Source organism: Corvus moneduloides, chromosome Z, assembly GCF_009650955.1.
Source record: "Corvus moneduloides isolate bCorMon1 chromosome Z, bCorMon1.pri, whole genome shotgun sequence".
Lineage (NCBI taxonomy): Eukaryota > Metazoa > Chordata > Aves > Passeriformes > Corvidae > Corvus > Corvus moneduloides.
Genome location: NC_045511.1, coordinates 7,198,703 through 7,214,664, shown reverse-complemented (window position 1 = coordinate 7,214,664; position 15,962 = coordinate 7,198,703). Strand labels below are relative to the sequence as shown.

At 42.2% G+C, this 15,962-nt stretch overlaps 1 protein-coding gene across 4 annotated transcripts in view; it reads left to right on the top strand.

Moving 5' to 3' along the window:
* The first annotated feature begins 1,433 nt into the window (after nucleotides 1–1,433).
* Nucleotides 1,434–15,962, top strand: part of IL31RA (interleukin 31 receptor A) — a 42,331-nt gene continuing 27,802 nt past the window's right edge. The window contains exons 1-3 of one of the 4 annotated variants that reach the window (XM_032095265.1): nucleotides 1,435–1,710; nucleotides 8,536–8,595; nucleotides 11,070–11,158. The gene's annotated coding sequence lies outside the window, so the exon portion shown is untranslated. Of the gene's footprint in view, nucleotides 1,711–8,535; nucleotides 8,596–8,885; nucleotides 9,127–11,069; nucleotides 11,159–15,962 lie in introns of those variants that run through there. The other 3 variants (XM_032095264.1, XM_032095268.1, XM_032095266.1) reach the window with 3 other exon arrangements.

Here is a 15,962-nt window from a genome sequence, read left to right as displayed (position 1 = left end):
TTACGATGTGTGAGTTGTGGTCAGGTAGCAGAAGGAGTTGTGCAATTGCCAGATTTTCTATAAAACAACTGTTCTGGCCCCATTCTTCATAATCATTTGCACAGAAAGGTGACCAAAAAAAAAAAAACGGTGGCTGTTCTAGCATAGAGCTGCAAGCTCCCATAAAAAAATGGAACCAACAAACCAGTCCATAGAATGCTTTTGAAATAATTCAAAGATGAAAAGTCATGTTTACTACTTTTTATGAGAGGATGAGAGTTGGAAGGGCCAAGTCTGCTGTGAAGGAGAAATAGAATTAAGAGAAATAAACTTGAGCAATATTTACAGAAAGATAAAATACTCAGTTTTGTTTTAAGTTTTGTGAGTCTTTAAATATTTAATCTGCAGGAAAACATTTCAGTGTGATTTTTCAGCTGGAGGAGAATGCTGACAAGGGAAGTTGGGGTGGGGAATTAAGTGCACTGTCAGGTGCCTGTTTATTTTTGTGCTCAAGTATTCTTACATGGAGAACATGTTGAAAAACTTACTGGAAAATACTGTGTCGACACCTTCTTTATTCAAGGGAATTCTGTTGTCCTTCTGGTGGTGAGTCAGGGTAAGTGTTCTTAAAAGGTTTTGCTGAACTGATTTAAACCTGAGAACACCATAACCACATACCTGTGATTCCTTTTAGGTGATTCTGCTACCTGTAGTTTGTGCTAAACTCGGGTCATTGAGTGTTTTTCCCCCATCTTTTACCTCCATGTTTTTGTAAAGATTGCTATTTGTATTGGAACTTTAATTCAAGATTAAGTTGAAGGTTTTTGACAGACTAGTGTTGAGAAATGACATCAAACCTTTCAATGAACATGGAATTTTTTCAAGTTAAATTCAATTTTTATGCTATGTATAAAATAGCATTGACAGCATGTGTCTTCTTTTAATGCCAGTTTGAGCACACATTATGTCCAATTCTTGTCACTAAAGGAAAATAGAAATTAGTAATTTAGAGCATTTGATGTGGAGCTGTTCATGTGCTATGGACAAGTTGTAAGGAATCTTCAGGTAGTACCTGAATAAAGCAAAGTTTTCACAGTATGCTTAACTTCGCTGATGAAGAGCTGCATCTCAGCTCAGAAATTATGGCTGTAAGAATTGAAGGACTGTAAATGAGTTCTGAAAAACTGAAAGAAAATGGAATGTCTGCAAAACTAATACCAGGTTGATTAAAATCCTCCAGAGTGTTTTGGCAGATCGGAAAGCAGACTATAGTCTGCTGAAGACATAAACGGTCTATTCCGAAAACATCTCTTTGTTGATAATACTTACGGGAGTTTGCATTCTCCTACAGATTAGCTTTAAAAATGCCAAAGAACAGACCAGTCTCTCTTCATTGACCTCAGTTAAAGGGCTGGGAACAAAAAGCAAGCTTGCTGAGTATTTTCAGTGTGTTAGCTGGCTTTATGCAAAATCTGTATTCCTCTTTAAGACAAAGTGTAAAGCTTCAATGTTAGGTAATAAGGGTTGTTCTGTTTTTTTAGGGGTTTTTTTCTGTTAGCCAAGATTAGTAGTTTGAAGGTGTTGTCCAGCAGTTCCAGGAAATTCCCTGGTGACACAAGAAGGGAATATTTAACATCTGTCACAACTTTATCTTCAGTGACATCATAAATGGATGAGTCTTGGTCAGATGCGGGTGTCTGTACATGTCCTGTGCTTCAGAAACTGTGAAAGGTAAAAATACTATTCTGTCGTTGCTGATTTTATTTTTTTGCGTGACTACTATTGTGTGTGGTTAGTGTCAGTCTTTGGCAATAACATTTCTTAAAAACCCTCAGTTGCCTGAATGTTTTATGGTATCACTGTTTCCATGTCTTAACTCCATTAACTAATAAGCAACAGTAGATGCAATTGTTTGATTATGGAGTGTGGACCAAGGACGTGGGAATCTTACATTTAAACACAATCTCTTCAGATTTATCTGGTACTTGTATTTCTTCTAGAGAGCTTAAGGAAAATATTGAAATCCAGTAGAACTAATTCTAGACCGTAGTTCAGTAGTGCTTGAAATGTAAATATTAAATATTTTTTATTTTATGCTGTTTATTTCCTTCAAAGTAACTATGGTACAGTTGTTGGCACTTCTAAATGTAATGAGTTTGGCTTTTACTTCTTTTTATTAAGCAGAAAAAATAGTGAGAAAGGACATTTAGAGGAACTACTTTGTATTCAGGAGTGGAGAATCAGCACTTTGTTCAGAGTTGACTAGACAAATTATTTGGGAGCCAAACTGCTGAAAATGTCTTCTTTATGTTTCTGTATAAATCTGGTTTACCTTTCAGAGCCTGATACCATATGTAAGTAGGAATAATGTTTTCTCACTGCAAATTTACATGTTGCCTGCTGATACTGTCTTGGAAAACTATGGACAGTGGCTGTAGTCAGCTAATTTTAGTGTTACATGAGCTTGTCATTCTTGTCATTCTTCCTGCAGTGCAGTACTGTCAGGCAGGATTTCCTTGCACTGTTGTCTTTTCCCTCCTTCTGTAGCCAAGTCAGCTAAACCAGTTTTCAATACCCAATCCTTTAATATCTCCCAGCTTTAAAGAATGCTGTTCTTTGCTCATCCTCCACTCTTTAAAATGAAATATGCATGGTCATACGAGGTGGGATGGTTGTTTACAAAGACTTTTTGTTCTGCAAAGATGAATGAGGTTTGTACTGGAAGAAGTTGACTCAACTTTGGCCTCTTAGTGCCTTTCCCTTTACCACTAGTAGCAGGGAGATGAAAACAGGCAGATGACTTCTCAGTAATTCTTCCTCAATAATTCTTTTGTCTCCATCAACTCTGCCTTTCCATTCCCACTGCTTAAAAATGCTGGGTTTCTTCCTTTAGGATCATTATCATGTATCAGCTGAAACTCCCTACAGCAGTATTTCATGGGCTTCCTGGTCTAAACATGCCAGTCAAATTAAAGTATATTAAAGACCTATGTTTCCTTAAGAAATTCTGTATTGTAAGGTCATATGCAGCATACACAAATGTACTAAGCAAAGGAACGTTCTTCACCGGAACAGATTAATTTCTGAGCTTGCAATGTAAAATTCTTTGTAGTAGTTGATCAGTTCATTTAGCGATCACTTCTAGAAATTAATGTACTTTATTCACATTTACTGCCTAGACTGGTGAATATGTAATCCACCCTCTGTGAACCACTTCAGGAATTTTTGTGCATGTAGACTGCAAGTGCAATATATACAATTTAAGAATATAAAGCAGTGATTTATTAGAAGGTGTAGATGACTGGTAGCATGTTAGTCTTGACTAAATGGTGATGTACCCTTCATGAGACATCTGACGTGATGAGGAAAAACCTGACCTCAGCCCACAGCAACAAAAACGGCCAGCCTTACGAAGTGAAGACTTGACTCCTTGGAAGGTAAAATTGTGGGTGGCCAGGCAGGAAAGAGAGGAGCTCACATCATTCTATGAATCCTTTACAGGAATTTCTGAGACATTTCCTAACCTGTTGGTCCTATTCCAGAAATGTGTTGCCTTAGCCAGTACCTGCACTGTCTCAAATTCAGGTTGGTCATGCTGTAACTCCTCTTCAAGCCACAGATGTTTCATTTTATAAAAACCAGTTGAACACAATGACTGTGTTCTTCAGTCACCAAGATTTACCTCAGATTTGCAGGTTAGAGACTTGTTAGTGAAGTGTTTTACCTCTTAAATGTTTTCCGCTCTGAACAGTTTCACAGAGTACTTGGTGTCATCTACCTGGACTTTATTAAAGCCTTTGATACAGTTTCCCATAGCATTCTCATGGAAAAGCTGACAGCCCATGGCTTGGACAGGTGCACTGTTCACTTGGTAAAAACTGCCAGGATGTCCAGGCCTTGAGAGTGTTGATGAGTGCAGTTATATCCAGCTGGTGGCTGGGCATGGGTGGGGTTCCCCATGGCTCAGTAGTGGGAGCACTTCTGTTAAATATCTTTATCAATGATCTGGATGAGGGAATTGAGTGCACCCTCAGTCAGTTCACAGGTGAAACCAAATTGTATGGGAATGTTGATCTGCTGAAGGGCAGGAAGGCTCTGCAGATGGATCTGGACAGGCTAGATTGATGGGTTGAGCCCTGTGGTGTGAGTATCATCAAGTCTAAGTGCCGGGTCCTTCCCTTGGGTCACAACAATCACAGGCAGTGCCACAGGCTGGGGGAAGAGTGGCAGGAAAAGGATGTGGGGGTGCTGGTGACAGCAGCTGAACATGAGCCAGGGTGTGCCCAGGTAGCCAAGAAGGCCAAGGGCATCCTGGCCTGGATCAGCAATAGTGTGGCCAGCAGGACCAGGGCAGGGATTGTCCCCTGTCCTGGGCACTGGTGAGGCCACACCTCGAGTGCTGTGTCCAGTTCTGGGCCCCTCACTGCAAGAAAGACACTGAGGTGCTGGAGGGAGTCCAGAGGTCAACAGAGCTGGGGAGGGATCTGGAGCACAAGTCCTGTGAAGAGTGGTTGAGGGAGCTGGAGATAAGGAAGCTCAGAGTGACCTAGAAGGAGGTTGTATCCAGTTAGAGGTCAGTCTCTTCTCCCAGGCAGCCAGTGACAGGATGAGAGGAAATGGCCTTAAGCTGCACCAGGGGACATCCAGGTGGGGTATCAGGGAGAAGTTCTTCACAGAAGGAGTGATCAGGCATTGGAATGGGCTGTCCAGGGAGATGATGGAATCACCATGCTTGAAAGATTTCAGAAAACACCTGGACTTGGCCCTTAGTGCTGTGGTTTAGTTGACAGGGTGGTGTTCAATCAAAGATTGGACTCAATGATCTTGGAGGTCTTTTCCAACCTTAATGATTCTGTGGTTCTATTGATGCCATGAAGATTTTTTGTCTTTTCTTTTATACCCCTGTTATACCTTTTTACCACTTCTGTATTCCTAGTGGTTTTTCCTTACATTCTTGAACTTGTTTGTTAAGCTAAGAGACTAAACATTTTAGAAGCTTCATAGCTAAGGATCAGTGTGCCCCAGACCCCAAGGTCCTCTCCAGAACACATTCTGTAAACCAAGATAGAACCATCCAGGGGAAGGTTCCTTGGGGAGGGGGGCTCACTTGAGCCTCTCATTGGGGAATCTTAGATATGCTAATTATTAAAACCTATAATGTTATACCCGATCTTCAGGGATAGACTCGGCGGGGTGCATTTCAATGCATATGACCTGGACGTGTGCACCTAAGGATCCTTAAAATAAATACCATAGGTGAAATCCCTTTTCCCCTTAACCGTGTATGACTCTTGATTTTAAGACCAGGAAAAGGCATCACTATGACAAGTGGAAATGGCCTCAGGTTGCATCAGGGGAGGTTTATATTGGATATTAGGAAAAACTTATGAAGAGAGTCGTTAAGCAGTGGGTCTGGCTCCCCAGGTTGGTGGTGGAGTTGCAATCCCTGGGATTGTTCAAAAAATGAGTCAACATGGCATTTTGTGATATGGTTTAGTAGGTAGTGGTAGGTGTAAGAGAAGAGTATTTGTATGATAAGCTGTTCTTTGTTAAAGTGTATGTGAGAAACTTGGTTCATTGCAGGTGGTTACTACAAACTGCTGCAGCTCTCCCTTCATAGTGATTCTCTGCCAGGAGTAACTCGTCCTGGTTGTAGTTGTCATAAAGAGTCTGCTCACTGTGGTCTTGGGGTGGAAAATTACAAGAAATGGTGCCTTGTAGTCCTGCTATTATTACATGGGATTTTCAGTAATTCCTTTAGCCTCCTTGTACAAATGGGTTTGATTAGGTTTCTCTGCTTTTGCAATTGTAGTAAAAGGCTTGGGAATCTTAAATTACCATAGGATGAAAACATGTAAAAAAAAAATCTGTAATAAAGCTCTAAGACATTACTCTGGGGATAAAACATCCCTTCTTTGCCAGCAGATTAACATTATCTGGCCTTTAACAGATGGCAATTACAGCTGTTTTGATGTTGCAATGCTGTGAAGGAAGATGTGATGGGATGGAGGTATTGCATAATTCTCTATTCTGAAATTGATAATGGCTTTGTGGCTTTCTTAGCAAAACACCTGATTCTTTTCTTGAGGAGTGAATCTTCTGTGGAGCACAGATTAAGAAGATGCACAAATAATTGCACTTAGGCATTAAAACCTTTCAGTGTGTATCAAACATTGGTGGATGCACACTGCAAAACAGTAATTCGTACATTTCTTACGCCTTTTGTTAGATTTGAGCAGTTTGTAGAGTCTGCCTCTAAACCTATGTCAAATTAGTGTCATACAGGTGTTGCCCATTGTAGGGAAGCTGACTTCAGGCACGCAGTGGATTGTGGTGGTCCTTTCTCTCTCCCCCTACCCCTTTTATCAAAAACCCACAGCTGTGTGCTTATATAGTAAGTAGGTCAGGAACAAACACCAGTTTCCATGCCAAGTGTGTAATTTACTAATAAAACTTTCTGATTGATTGTGGACCCTTTGACTCGTCGTTCCTTTTGACCAGTGAGCATTTACAAGTCTTAGGTACTTCCTTCCCCTTCAGAGTTTGTTGTCACACCCATTGTTGTTGCTTATTCAGTGATACATTAGTCATAAGCTTGGACAATGAAGGCTGTAGTCATAAACTGTAGTCAACAGCATTTAAATGAAGGCTGTAGTCATAAACCAGTAATTTAAGAGCATGGTTTTGAGGGTACTGCTGTTGTTGAATTTTTATGTTACTCTAAAATAAAATTTAAGAATGGCATCGTTAATTTTTTTACTTGTTACATGCAGTCTTGCATGGAGGTTGATACTAGTAGACTTCTAATGACAAGCTACTCACTGAAAAATGGAGTTATACATACTCAGAAATTGAAGTGAAAATCAGACTAGTTTCACTGGATTGTTCTTCCCCACAAATGAAAACAGTAGGGAATAGAAGGACACTCATGGGTTTTGTTTGTGTTTTGCAATGGCGTAAGTCAATGAAAGTCTGTTCCCATGCCGTCCTCCTTATATTTAGAGGAATGAACTGGTTTGAGTTATTGGCATAGGTAGAAATCAGCCTAATGAGTTTCTCGGTTAAAACCAACTCTGCAACTTCCTGAGGTAAAATTCAGTATATGTTTTCCATCAAACCTGCTTTTGCTAAGACTGCACAATTAAATGCTGCAAGGTCAGTTTGCAGACTGGTCAATGAAAATGCACTTAATTTTTCCACCGAACTACAAAATTCTCTATTCTGTGCCAGTGTTAATACAGGCTCACTGTAATTATACAGTGGTCAGTAACTTTATATGGTGTGGCCATACATAATACAGAAGATAAATATTTTTTGAAACTGAACTTCTACAGATAACAAATGGATTTGCAGTAAGGGTCAGATTTGTAGCAGTAGTTATGCAGTCTTCTGTCTCACCCTGCCAACAGAGGCAGTGGAAATGCTTCCCTTTAAGAAGGGGTACCATCTGGGATCAGGCAATCCCTGGAGCAGTTACCCCTGAATCACCAGCCCAAACAATACGTAGAGAGGAATCAGCAACGAAAACAGTTGAGTCTTTTCTGTGGAAGGCACTCGTGTTTCAGGAACAGTAACTTCTCTTTGCTCCCACCCTCAGGACAGAAGAGTTAGTTCTTCTAGAGCATTTGTGTGCAAAGTGGATAAAAGTGTCTCTAAGTGTGGATATGGGACACATTTTTTGGCATGGTTTCTATTGTACTCTAAAAGTTTCCTGTCTTCTGTGGCAAATGACTTTGGTAAATGACATCACTTTCGTAAGATGTTTTTCTCTTTACTATTAAGTTGTTACAAATGCTATCTTTAAGTGCCTTCTGCATCCTGGAATCTCGTAAGTGCTACTGCCCAGTGCACACATTTAAGATTGTGCAAGCTTTAATTTAAGCACGTTATGTAGCCCTGAGGCAGGCAGAGGGATGACTCAAGGTTTTTAAAAGTTAAACAAATGTTTAACTAGTCTGTTAGGTCTGGTGCAACTTTTCATCATTTTGAAAGATTGAGCAGTCAACTTTCAGTGTATCAGTAAAAACAGTGTATTAATCTGTGAGAATGGGCAGTTAATCAGACCAAGTCTAGAATAGAAGTTCAATAATTAAACATAATTATGGGTCTGGTCCTGCTCTTACTTTTATTCTTACTAAAGAAAAAAAAGTCTGCTATACCAAAGAGCATTTAGGTTACAGTTTACATCTGCTGCACAAGTCATGGAAGTTGAAATGAGTCAATCTGCAGCTTCTGTTGCATGTGACACTAGTGCAGGATAAACTATTTGTTGTCTGTAATGGATCTCTTCCTGAATTGGGGCCAAGACTTCTTGATGTACTGATTGTATTATTAAAATTCAGTATCTGTTCGTGGAGACTGTCTGCTTAGCAAGGACTGTCAGTGCTTAATAGGAGCCACACTACTAGGGACTTTGTATTTCCATTTACTAATTTCACGGCATCTTAATTGCAACGTTCCTTCTGATTTTCAGTCCCATTATTCCTTTTTATGTTGCTTATGGGCTGCAGTCTTCTTCCAAGCCATTAAGTGGAAAACATTTGTTTGTTTTAAAAGGGATCACCACTTGAATTACTCCCTTGCCTGTGCCCTAAATGATGCATGACGTGCTTACCGGTGAGTGCTCCTCTGTTGTTGCTGTTACCCATATGCTTGTTCCGCTGCGTGTGCTTATGCGATTTGAAGACACTCTTGACTTGTTTCATCTGCATCCAAACGTCGCTGCGTACACCCCCGCACGGCCGGCTGATTACCGCCCTTTGGAAGAGCGGCGAAGCTGGTGCGGGCGGGCCCTCAGCCTGCATGGCGGCAGGGCTGTGTCTCCGCTCCGCCCCGTCCCGGGAAGTGGGGTGGCCGCAGGGACGGGCGGGGGGCGGTCAGGGGGCGGCTCCGGGGGCGGGCGCCTGTCGGGGCTCCGGGCAGGGCCGAGCAGCCGCCCGCCAGCGGCCGGCGCCGTGCGGGGCAGCTGGGGCCATCCGAGTCCGACACCGCTCGTCCCAGCGGCAGGGGTGGGAATTGCTGGCCTTCAGAATTACGGGAAAAAGCGTTACTTGTGCTCAGCCGGGCGACTTCCTATTTTGTCCGTCTCTTCGCCGTCGCGGGGAGGCAGAGGCCCCTGTTAAACCAAACGCCCGTTCTGCAGCTGAGGTGAGTAGAAAAGATGTTTTCAGCAAAGGTCCCTGTGCTCATTTTCGTTTATATGAAGTGTGGGGGAGTGTGAAACTCTTCCCCGCACTGTTACACGCGTGGATCTCTAGCAGTGAAGTTTGCTTGCGTTTGCATTTCTCCAAGCGTTTGTCCCAGACTTCGGGCAGGATATGCTTCTGGGTGTCTTCGGGCCAAAAAGCTCCGTTTGGTTTCTTTCTTTCAAGTCCATGAGACAGAAAGAATTGAAACTTTCTGTTTAGCTCATTGCATTAATCTCATTTTCTAAAGAATGCAGTACAGATGCTTGGCAGTGGTTTTCCTTGTGTGTGTAATGTTCTCATTATGTGTTCTCAAAATGTTTGCAATGTATGCAATCATCAAAGGAAGTAAAAGCTCTTACTAAATTGCTCTCTGCTTAATTTGTATTCATTCACATTTTCTCGAAGTGATGTATCATATTTTAATGAACTGGGCCCAGGTTTCTTCAATGTTTGCCATTTCTGCCTTCTGAGGAAAAAATATTTTCGTAATGGGTTTGTGTATATATATATATCACGAGTATCATGTTCACGTACTCATGCTTAAATTGGGAAGTGTCAGTTGTCTTCTCACCTGTAATGGACTGTATGATTTGTCTTTTGGAAGTGGAGGGTCTGGAGCACAAGTTCTGTGAGGAGCAGCTGAAGGAGCTTGGGGTGTTTATCCTGGAGAAAAGGAGGCTCAGGAGAGACCTTATCAGTCTCTACACCTGCCTGAAAGGTTGTGGTGAGATGAGGGTTAGTCTCTTCTCCCAAGTTATAAGCAACGGATGAGGAAATTGCCACAAGTTGCACCAGGGAAGGTTAGATTGGATATTAGGAAAACTTTCTTATCGGAAAAGGTTCTCAAGCACTGGAACAGGCTGCCTGGGGAATTGGTGGAGTCACTGTCCCTGTGGGTATTTAAAAGGCACTTAGATGTGACACTTGGGAACATGGGTTAGCGGTGGACATGGCATTGCTGGGTTAATGGTTGCACTTGATGGTCTTCTTGAACCAAAATGATTTTATGATTGTCTAAAATAGTTGAAATCCAACTTCTAGACTCTCTGTGAATTAAGACTCTGATTGGGCAAGAGAATGTTTTCATGCTTGAAGGAAGCTTTGTGTGTTAGGCAAAAGAACGGAGTGGTCAGTTCAGATTTTTCTGTCGGAGGCTAATCTATAACAAAACAGGTCTCAAAAGGGATAAAAAGGGAGAAAAAAGCTTTGGGTTTGTATCACAGAGATTGTAGTATTGAAGATTAAAAATTCTGATTTTTTTCTATAATAATCATTTAAACCTGGGGAATTTTTGCATGATTTGGTGCTTGTAGAGGGCATTTTCAGTTCAAAAATGCCATACTAAGAGATGTCAAAACATAACTGTGTTTAGTAGGTCCCATGGAGCCTGATTTCTCACTACTGTGCTGTGTTTTGGCTTGCAATTTTGGCTAAGATACAAAAGTATTGTTAGTAAAGGTAACAGCATAGATAGTAAAGAATAGCAGGATAGATAACCTTTACTATTTGATTTGAAGCAGCAGGGTTATGATGCTGCAGTGAGTCTGAGCCTATAATGTTTTCTAAAATACACAATTAAATGTCTTCTTCAGAATGTTGTGTTACATGTACAGGTAAGTTTCAGGGTCATGGTCATCTTTTTTGAGTGTGAAGAAAGTATGAAAGTGAAGTTTTGTGCTCATTTTGTTCTCTTTCCTTCTCGTGTTTGTGGGAGCATGGTGTTACCTGCACTGTGTTCTGTGTTGTTCTACTTGCAGCACTGCAGCAGTACAAGGATTATAACTATATGATACATTTTGGGGCTGTAGCTGATTCCATAACAGTCCAGGAAAGTTTTTATTTGCTTTCTTCCAAAACATATTTTGTTGGCATTATAAAAGTAGGTGTGTGTTTTACATCTAGGTCCAGTCTGAGGTTGAGAGACAAGACTGGAGAAGGTGAGCTAATGCTCTGAAGCAGTAGAGAGAATCTTCCTTCTGATTTTATGACAGGTGTGTATTCTGTATAAACTTTAGATTGAAACCACCCAAATCTGACAAATGTAAAAGGTTTTGATCTGGCTACCCTCTTTTCAGTGAGAGCTCTACATTTCTTTGGAGTTCAGTGCATGGATCCTGCTACCCTGGCTGTCCATTTTGCTCACCTAGTTCCTTGCCACATGAGAGACAACTTGTTCTCCACCAACACGAAGGGGCATGAAGGCAACCATTGTCTAATAACATCTTATTTACTGAAAATGTCTGATGCAAAATCATCTCTCAAAGTAGACCCTTGCAGTTCAAATAGACTGTGTAGTCACTCAGACAATCAGCCTAAGAAGGAGGCTTGCTCCAAGACCAGATCTGTATGTTAACCTTCTTTAAACCATAGCTTGTCTGTTTTTTCTTTCTCAGTGAAAAAAGAACAGGTAATGGCCTGCTCTGAAAGCAACATTCTGTCTGGTAATATAACCAACATTTAGTTATAGTGATACTGATGGCCTGACCTTTCCTCTAGTGAGTATTATCAAATTGGATACAATCATGTAGTTATAATAAAAGAAATGACCCGTATGTAAAGATAAAACAAGTGAATCTTGTTTTGTTTCTAACTTTAAAATTTTTCCATAAAAATTATGTTTCTTTTATGAGGTACAATATATTAATTAGTAAAAAAAAAAAAAAAAATCTGTTTTGCAGCTTTTTTTGATCTGTCTGAGCATTTTATACATTAAGAATTATATAGAGACTTGTTTGTTATGCTTGTTTGGAAAATAATGAGTCATATTCTATTTTTCCCTATTAATATCAAGCTTGTATAGTTAGAAATTTGATTTAAATTCCAATGTAACAGCATTTTATATTATGATGAATGAATATTCAATGTTCTGCTTTATAAGAAAACAAAGGGGGTTTATCAAAACATAATGTTTTGCATCTGAACTGCAGGGTATACTAAGCAAAATAACTGTTATCAGCAGTTATTGGCAGACCTGACTTCTCCTGGTCACGATGTCCTTCAGGATTTTAGAACAAAAATACCTCATCCTTTTGTGCCTACATTCTCTATTGAGAGACTGAAAGAGGAAAAATTACTTTTCTGCTTTTTCCGTTTCCAGTTGATTTGAAGTTTTTAAATTCACAAGTTGTTTGTGTGATGATGTTTTGGGGTTTTTTTGACGTGATGTTGTTTTTAGAACAAATTTCTGTGGTCACCATACAGAAACATATACATATGTATATGATACAGCGTTTTGACAGCGTCATCATGTGGCTCCTTCAGATATGTCTGTAAGCGTAGTGGTTTTCTCAATAGATATGTATTGTTTGATTTTATTTCCTTTAAGTGGTGTTAGCAGGTTATTAGTTAATAGATTATTAGTTAGTAGACTAAGTTTTTAAAATACATATAGGTTTCTTTTCCAAATGAAAGTGCACCTAACACCTGTTTAAATCAAGTTCTAGTTAAAGGTAAATGTTTTAAATCCTGTTCATCCTGGTCTGAGGTTCAATTGACTATTTTTAGCTCAGTGAAAGACTGTGGATTGTGAAATCAGTGTGCCCAGGATCTTTTGTCACAGTGTCTGTCATTTTTCCCGTGGATGGGCTTGTCGGTGCTTAAGTCATAGGGGTTAAGGAGTTAAGAAAACCCATTAGGTGTCCCTCAAATTTACTGCTTCTTCCATTATGTTTATGTGTCATTGTCTTCTCCAACCAACGTAGAAACCCCTCCATTTTCCTCTTCTGATGCTCACTGGTACTTGCCTTTGGTGCAATCCTGACCTATCATGAATCTGATGCACCCTGTTACCTAAAAAGGATGCTGAAGTACATGTTTGAATCATTTGCCTGAAATGTCCTTTTTCCCTCTAGGATTTGTGTAAATGCTGATGTATTTGAATCTTGGGGTTCTTAAAATTGATGGTTATTGCTTTTCCTGGTGCATTTTGCAGAACATCACAGTTAGGTGGCCCAGTGGGCCAGAGTGGAGGCTTTCAGCATTTGCTGACTGTGTATAGGGTGAGGTCTGTCTCTCCATATGGCAGCTATCATGGGAGAGCTATAGCAATGGATAGTAAAGACTAAATAAAAGGAGAGTTCAGCTTCTTTCCTCCTTCATAGTTGTTAGATGAGTGTCAGACTTGGTAGTAAAGAATTTCCTGTCACATTCCAGCAAAGATGTTAAAAGTTCTTGAAGATGACTGGAACGAAGAATGGTGCTGAGTGGTGCCACATTCAGTTGACAGCTGGTTGCTAATGAGGTTCTCCTGGGCTCACTATGGGGCTCAGTCCTGTTCAGTATCTTTATTACTGATCCTCACAAGGGGTTCAAGTGCACCCTCAGTCAGTTTGCAGATGAAACGTGGTTGGGCAGGAGTTGATCTGCTGGAGGGCAGAAAGGGTCTGCAGACAGATCTGGACAGGCTGGATCGATGGGCTGAGGCCAATGGTGTGAGGTTCAACAAGGCCAAGTGCTGGGTTACAAGAACCCCAGGCAGCGGCACAGGCTGGGACAGAGGGGCTGGAGAGGACCTGGGGGTGCTGGTGCCAGCAGCTGAACATGAGCCAGGGTGTGCCCAGGTGGCCAAGAAGGCCAAGGGCATCCTGGCCTGGATCAGCAATAGTGTGGCCAGCAGGACCAGGGCAGGGATTGTCCCCCTCTACTTGGCACTGCACACCTTGATTCCATGGCTATGTTGCAAGGAAGACGAAGGTTAGGGATAATGTGGGCCCTCTTCAAAAGCAAATGGGAGACATGGATACCCTGGGAAAAGAGAAGGCAGAGGTTCTCAACAACCTCTGTGCCTCTGTCTTTGACAGCAAGTGTTCCAGCCATTTCAATCAAGCTGAGAAAGGCTAATGCAGGGTTGGGAGAATGAAGACCCTAAACCCACTGTAGGAAAGGATCAGGTCTGAGACCATCTAAGGAACCTGAATGGTTGTAAGTCCATGGGATCCAATAAGATTCGTCTGTAGGTCCTGAGGGAGGTGGCAGAAGAAGCTGCTAAGCCATTATACATAATTTTTGAAAAATTGTACCAGTCAAAGAAAGTCCCTGATGACTGAAAAAAGCAACCTATAACCCCCATTTAAAAAAAGGGGAATGCAGAAGCCCTGAGGAGCTACAGAGCAGTCAGTCTCTCCTCTGTGCCAAGAAAGATCATGGAGCAGATTCCCCTGGAAACTATGCTAAGGCGCATAGAAAACAAAGAGGTGATTGGGACAACCAACGTAGCTTTACTGAGGGCAGACCATGCCTGACAAATTTGGTGGTCTTCTATGATGGGGCTACAGCTTTGGTGGACAAGGGCAGAGTAACTCTGAGGAAGGTATATTTTCAGCTTTTACCGGCTAGCACTTGTATTTCAATGCCTCAGAAAGCGTTGAGCAGCCCAGAGAGGTAGCACGGGCAATCTGGCACTTTAGTAGCTCTAAAATCGGTACCTGTATCAGCTGCAAAGCAAATACCACCAGCAGAAGGAAAGAGGGAGAAATACAGCTCCCTGCTCGCTCAATTTCCTCCAGTTAGAAGCTTTCAAAACAAACAGACGACAAGATGTTCACAGGAAGGATAGCAGAGCCAGGAGAGGGCGGGGCCTCCCTCGATCGTCTCTTGTATCCGGAGAAGGGGAAAGGGGAGGACTGGCGGCGGACCCGGGGTGACCGGACAGTGAGACACTGCTGAAGAGTCTGAGTTACATTTGGTTTTGCCCATGCTTGGAACAAAGGGGTCCAGAGCACATGTTCAGAGCAAGTGTCTTTGGGAGGGAGAGGGGAAGCTCAGAACAGGTAGCAACATAACTCCCCTTGTCTACCTGGATTTATGCAAAGAATTTGACATCGTCCCACTTGCCATCCTTGTCTCTGTATTGGAGAGACGTGGATTTGATGGATGGACCACTTTGGATAAAGAACTGGCTGGATGGCAACACATACAAAGTTGTGATCAACAGCTCATTGTCTACAGAGACCAGGGATGAGTGATGTCCCTCAGGGGTTGGTCCTGGGGCTGATGCAGTTCCACACCTCTGTCAGTGACATGGATGGTGGGATTGAGGGCACCCTCAGCAAGTTTGCTGATGACACTGAGCTGTGTGGGGCAGTTGACACATACTGGAGGGAAGGGATGGCATCCACAGGGACCTGGACAGGCCTGAGAGGTGGCACCAAGCAAACCTCATGGAGTTCAGCAAGGCTGACTGCAAGGTCCTTCACCTGCATTGGGGCAATCCCAGACACATGAACAGGCTGGGCAGAGAAGTGGAGAGCAGCCCTGTGGGGAAGGACTTGGGTGTGATGGCTGATGAAAAATGCACCACGAGCGGGCACTGAGTGCTCGCAGCCCAGAAAGCCAAGGGAATCCTGGGCTGCATCCAAAGGAGAGTGGCCAGCAGGTCAAGGGATGTGATTCTGCTCCTCTGCTCTGCTGAGACCCTGCCTGGAGCACTGCATCCAGCTCTGGGGTCCCCAGCATAATGACAAGGAGTTGTTAGAGCAAGTCCAGAGGAGGGCCAGGAGGCTGATAAGAGGACTGGAGTACTCTCCCTGTGAGGGTAGGCTGAGAAAGTTGGGGCTGTTCATCCTGGAGAAGAGAAGGTTGTGTGGGGACCTCACAGACACATTCCAGTATCTGAAGGGGCCTACAGGAAAGCTGGAGAGGGACTGTCTGACAGGAACTGGAGTGGCAGGGTAAGGAGGAATGGGTACATACTGAAAGAGGGGAAATTTATATTAGACACTAGCAGGAAATTCTTTATTGTGTGGGTGGTGAGACACTGGAAGAAGTTGCTCAGGGAAGTCGTGGATGCCCCACCCC